The sequence below is a fragment of the Bubalus bubalis genome, chromosome 19 (genome assembly GCF_019923935.1).
Source record: "Bubalus bubalis isolate 160015118507 breed Murrah chromosome 19, NDDB_SH_1, whole genome shotgun sequence".
NCBI lineage: Eukaryota > Metazoa > Chordata > Mammalia > Artiodactyla > Bovidae > Bubalus > Bubalus bubalis.
In genome coordinates, this window is record NC_059175.1 from 14172981 (window position 1) to 14178980 (window position 6000).

The 6000-nt window shown below is 45.1% G+C and overlaps 1 long non-coding RNA gene across 1 annotated transcript in view; it reads left to right on the forward strand.

Moving 5' to 3' along the window:
* LOC112580606 overlaps positions 1-5469 on the forward strand; it is a 47228-nt gene extending 41759 nt beyond the window's left edge. Inside the window, exon 6 of the long non-coding RNA XR_006546492.2 lies at positions 3216-5469. This is a non-coding gene — a long non-coding RNA (uncharacterized LOC112580606). The remainder of the gene's footprint in view (positions 1-3215) is intronic.
* Positions 5470-6000: the final 531 nt, after the last annotated feature.

Here is a 6000-nt window from a genome sequence, read left to right on the forward strand (position 1 = left end):
CCAGATGTCTGTTGGTCCTCCACCCGTGTGTGGGGTGAGCTATGGGCACTGCGCACGGTGTTGCTAGCTATTTGTGGGTGACCTGGTATGTCAGCACAACACAGCCCCCCAAGGCAGTTACTTTGCATTCTGCATGCAGCATCCTACTTTAGGATTTTGTTCCTCTTTCCTGACCTGTGTTACTCTGCCTCTTAATTACACAGAATTCCCTTTCTCTTCCTTCTGTTAATTGATTTGCCAGATCTGTCTTTCAAAGGTATGATTTTATTTTCAGCAGTCCATCAATTTATCCATTCATTCAACAAATATTTATTGAGTGCCAACTGGGTGTCAAACACTTTGCTCTCTGCTATAACAAGATTTATGGTCTAATGAGGGAGAGACATATTTGACAAAGAATTCCAGTACTGAATAGACAATTATAAATTGGTGAGCATTTCTGTAGGAAAGATTCTTTGATAGTACCTATAAAACAAAGGGGGCTTCCCAGGTGGCTTAGTGGGTAAAGAATCTGCCTGCAATGCAGGAGACTCGATATGTGGCTTTGACCTCTGGGTTAAGATCCCCTGAAGGAGGTAATGGCAGTATTCGAGTACTCTTGGCAGCCAAATCCCATAGACAGAGGAACCTAATGGGCCACAATCCATGGGATCGTGAAGAGTCGGACATGACTGAGTGAACACACACCTCAATTGGACAGAGTAGTTGGGGAGGCTCCTCTGAAGAAGTGACGATTAGGTTGTGTGAGTATGTGTAAGTATAAGTCTCAACTAGGCAAAAAACGGCTGGGGAGCGGGAGCAGGTTGGGCTGAGGAGTGTTTTCCAGAGTAGCAGGCCATGGTGAGGGGAGAATTGTGCCCTGGGAGGAATGGAGAGGAGGTCACTGTGGCTGGAACAGAGGAGCGAGGGCCACAGGAGGAGGGATATGTAAGCTGTGTTTAGAATTGTGATCTCTGTCTACCAGGAGTGAGAAGCCATTGAGGAGCCTTTGAACAGGCTGTGATTTGACTGGATTTGCATTTCAAAAAGACCACTTGGGCTTCAGTGGGGGGAATTAATTGGCAGTGGGCAAAGAGCTCAGGAAGGAGAGATCATAGTGAACGCAGGCTTTAGCAGTGGTGATGAGAAATAGACAGGTTTGAGCATTGTCTATGTGGGAAAACAGGGTTTGATGATGGATTGGACTCAAGGGAAAGGGATCATCCAGTATGACTGAGGCTCCAATTTGTGCTGCTGGATCAGTTGAGCGCCACTTATGTGTGAAGGATCACTGAAAAGGAGAACAGAAATCATGAGCAAAGGTAGCCTTGAATTGGACAAAACTCGATGGTTTTCAAGGAATAGCATGGGGGAGAGTAGGAGATGAGATCAGAGGTGTGATTGGAGAAGGCAGATGATATAGGTCACCAGGAAAGGATTTTACCTTTCGACGGGATGAAGATGGGATGCTATCAATATGAGATGGCTATTGGAGGGTTTTGAGCAGAGGCATTACATGATCTGATTTAGGTTTTTGAAAGATTTTTTCTGTATGGAGAAAAGACTCTAGGAGGACAAGACTAACATCAAGGAGATCAGGTGGGTGGCAATTACAGTCATCCAAGTAGAAGGTGGGGTGGTGATGACTTAACTTCAGGGCAGCAGCTGAGATGTTGGTGAGGAATGAACCTGGACAGATTTTTAATACAGAGTCTTAGTCACTCAAATATGTTCCACTCTTTGCAACCCCATGCACTGTAGCCTCTGTCCATGGAATTCTCCACACAAGAATACTAGAGTAGGTAGCCATTGCCTACTCCAGAGTATCTTCCTGACCCAGGGGTTGAACTGGGGTCTCCCACATTGGTAGGTGGATTCTCTACCGTCTGAGCCACCAGGCAATCAACAGCGTTTTCTAGTGGATTAGATGTAGTGAGCAAGAAAAGGAGGGAAGGATGACACCAAGATTTTTTGTCTTGAGCTGTTAAGAAGATGGATTGCCATTCACTAAGATATAAAAGACTACTGGAGATTAAGGAGTTTGATTTTGAATATTAGGTTTGAGATCCTTACTAGATAATCAATTTGAAAGCATGAATAGACTGACATACAGGTTAAAGATTAAAGAGGAGAACTAAAGTAAACATACAAATTTGGTTATATTTAGGGTATAGATAGATGATACTCAAACCAGTGAGAAAGGACAAGTTCACCAAAGGAATTACGATAGAGAATAGGAACAGTATGTTTAGAGGCTGAGCATGAAGAAGGCAATTCTAGTCAGTAATCAAGGTTGATATCAGCAGTAATAAAACATAGCAATATCACCTACCCCTTGATATGATGTGCTGAGAAGAGTGTGACATTACTTCTGTGGCATTTTTGCCAAAAAATACATAATCTCAATCTAACTGTGAGAAAACATCAGGCAAATCCAAACCGAGAGACGTTCTACAAAATAACTGCCCAGTGCTCATCAAAAATAAAAGACGAGTGATTGAGAAGCTGTCACAGATTAAAGGAAACTAACAAATAACAACAACTAAATGCAATGTGTGGTCCCAAATCCTGGGACAGAAAAAAAGATGTTAATAGGAAAACTGTTAAAATTCAAATATAGACTGTGGTTTAGTTAGCAGTATTGTACCGATGTTATTTTCCTGGTTTTGATCATTGGACTGTGGTTATGTAAGATGTGAACATTAGGGAAGCTGGTTTAGAGAAATGGAGGAACTTTTCTGTTTTATTTTTGCAAGTTGTCTGTAAAAGTATTCCACAAAAAAAATTTTTTTTAAGAAAATAAAGTTCATGACTTTCAGGCACATACCCCCAAGGATGTGGTTGCCCTCACATCCAGTCTAGAGATGCCTGAGAAGTAGGCAGGGCCATCCTGCAGCATCTTCAGACCATGTTAAAGGGTTTGATTTTCCTCTAAGAGCCAGTGAAGGATTAGGCTGGGAATGTGGAGGAAGATGGGAAACTAGACATGTTTGTTTTAGGCAAAAAGAGACAAGAAAACAGAATAAATACTGGGTTAGGCCCAGATTCAAGCAAACACCCAGTTACTCTCAATTATTCATCCTGTTCTCCAAACAGAATTGACCATGAGTTAGTTCATGACTCACAAGGGTGTTAGCACATTGTAACGTCTGGCTGGGAAGATTGCTCAAATCCCAAAGGATTATCCTTGAGGAGCCTCGCATCCTCAGTCCTGTTTTCTCCTGGCACTCTTACAGTCCAAGCAGAACTGTGGAGGGGATCTGAAGCTTGAAGGCCTGAGAGGTGAACTGTGTGCGTGTTACATCTGGTGCTGTCTGTGTGGAATCATTCCAGAACAAGGACCGCAGCTGGACTGAGATACCAGCCTGCAGAAAGTGAGGAAATGACCCTCTGGAAATGAGGGGACAGACTCCTGTGCCCTTCTCAGCCAGCGCTGGTGGGGGAGGGTTTGTGGCAAAGCGGGGAGGGTGTGTTTCATCACATCACAGTCCCCAGGGGGGTTGCAGAACAGTTGGAGATGGTGACTGGGAAGTGCTAATTATAAAATTATATATTAAACATTAGCCAAGGGGAAATTGTAAAAGTGGCTTATATAGAAGACAGAGGGTTCCCTGAAGCTGGAGAGTTCATGCCTCTGCCCAAAGAAGGGGTGAACTGTGGAGAAAAGATGTTCCATTTAACTCCCTGCTGTCCTATGGGGCAAGGGCTGAGAATCTAGAGAATCCCTGGGGTCTAGGGTCTGATCACCCCTTCCCCACCCTCCCACCAGCAACCCTCTCTCTTTTCTTGGCCTGGGAGGAAACTATCAGCCTCCAAGTCTGCTCTCTGAAACTCTGAAATCATGCAGTCTAACACCTTGAGCCTCCAGTCCTACAAAATGTTATTTTTAACAGTTGCATCCTTACTGTGTGCTAGAATCTTTATGTAATTGTTTCTAATCCTTTCAACAACCCTTTACAGTAGTTATTATCACCTCCATTTTCCGGGGGCCATTCTTGGTGAGGACACAGAGGCTTAGCTTCTCTAAGTGCATGGCTGAGTCAGGATTTGAACCCAGGTCTGTCTCCCCAGTATTGAATGAGCTCAGGATGCCAGGAGTGAGGAACCCTCCGGGAAGGGCCATGCCTGGCACTGACTATCACCCCCAGTGGCCCAACTTCATAAGCATACACCATGTGCTGGATTTCAGGAAATTTCACTGGGGATGTGGAATCAGCAGCCCATGACTCATCGGGCTGAATTCAGGGGAGGCTGCCTGGTGGGACTGCTGCAGCCCGTTTCCAGGACCCAAGGTCTGGGAAGAGTGAAGAGGAGGGGCATAAAGAGTTGTGACCAGCACACCTGCACTCCTGATGTTGAAAACTCATGAGGATGTGCTGTCAGTGTTGGCCTGCAGCTACATTTCTGGCTTAAACTTTGGGTGGCTTTACTAAGCCTTGAAAGTGGAAAGAACACATCATATTGAGAGTCTGACAGTGAGTGAGGTCCAGGGTGCTAGCTGGCCCGTTGCCATGGACTTGACCCGTGAAGAGGAGCAGAGAAGCGTTTTCATTAGCATCAAAGTCTGTCATGTGCTCCGGGCAACCTACAGAGGGAAGGGTAGCCGGGCCTCAGCCCCACTCCCGGGATGCAGAATCACAGAGATGCCCAGGCCCACATAGACACTGTAACGACCTACCACGTTGATTAAATAGATCTGCCGTGAACTATTTTTAAAAGTGCAAGCAATGGGGCAAGAGCATTTTGCATGTTGGAAACATTTTAAGAAGTTAGCATTCCCCAGAAAAAATAAAGGAAGGAAAAAGAAAAGTCAGTTCTCATGGTAGGTGTTGAGAAAAGGGAGTTGAGAAGGACTCCGTCACACTATTAGGTCATAACACTGCTATTTTCTTGTTTTACCTCCACTGTTGCCCTCCTCTGCTGCATTCCCTTTTGTTCTCTGGCTTTTCTGCATTATCCCTCTCCCCGGGTTATCTCCTGTCATTTTCCTCTCCCTGCTTCCCAGCACTTGAGTAGCTCCTACGTGTCCTTCACAGTGCGGCTCAGTTTCTTTCTGGGATGTCTTCCCTGCCCACCTGAGCTTAGGTAGGAGCCATTCCTGTGCATCCTGTGGATTCTTCCAGCCGAACACTCATCACTTTGTTTTGTTAGCTCCTCCAAAGCAGGGACTGAATTACTGTTCCTGGCTCTTTGTGTGCTAGGCTTCAGGGATATATAAGAACCAGAAAGTAAGAACATCCAGCTATAGACTAGACACAAATGTCCCACTGGCTCCTTCCGTGGTTTCCTTGTCCCTTCAACCATCTTTGATTCTTCTTTTCTCCACTTCCTTTATTCAATCACCCACAAAGTCCTGTCCATTTAAATAACCGTAAAATGAAGCTCTTAATATATGTTCAGTTCAGTTCAGTTGCTCAGTTGTGTCCAACTCTTTGAGACCCCATGGACTGCGGCACGCCAGGCCTCCCTGTCCATCACCAACTCCCGGAGCTTGCTCAAACTCATGTCCATCAAGTTGGTGATGTCATCCAGCCATCTCATCCTCTGTCGTCCCCTTCTCCTCCCTCCTTTGATTTTTCCCAGCATCAGGGTCTTTTCCAGTTCTTCACATCAGGTGGCTAAAGTATTGGAGTTTCAGCTTTAGCATCAGTCCTTCCAGTGAATATTCAGGACTGATTTCCTTTAGGATGGACTGGCTGGGTCTCCTTGTTAGGTTGTCAGAACCACTCTACATGTGTTGTCATCAAGCTTCACAACTTGGTAAGTGGATGCTGTCATACTCTTCTTTACAGACGAGGAAATTGAGGCAAAAGAGATTAGACAATTTGCCTGAAGTCATACAGACAATACGTGATAGAAGTAGGATTGGAACCCAGGCAGTCTGGCTTCAAAGCCCTAAATATTAAATGTGTCTCAGTCCTCAGAGGCCACCATGGTGTCATTTCCCCCACCCTGCATTCCCTATAATACTCCATTCCCTATAATGCAGCCAGAGCAATTGTTCTAAATGAGCTCTCTTTA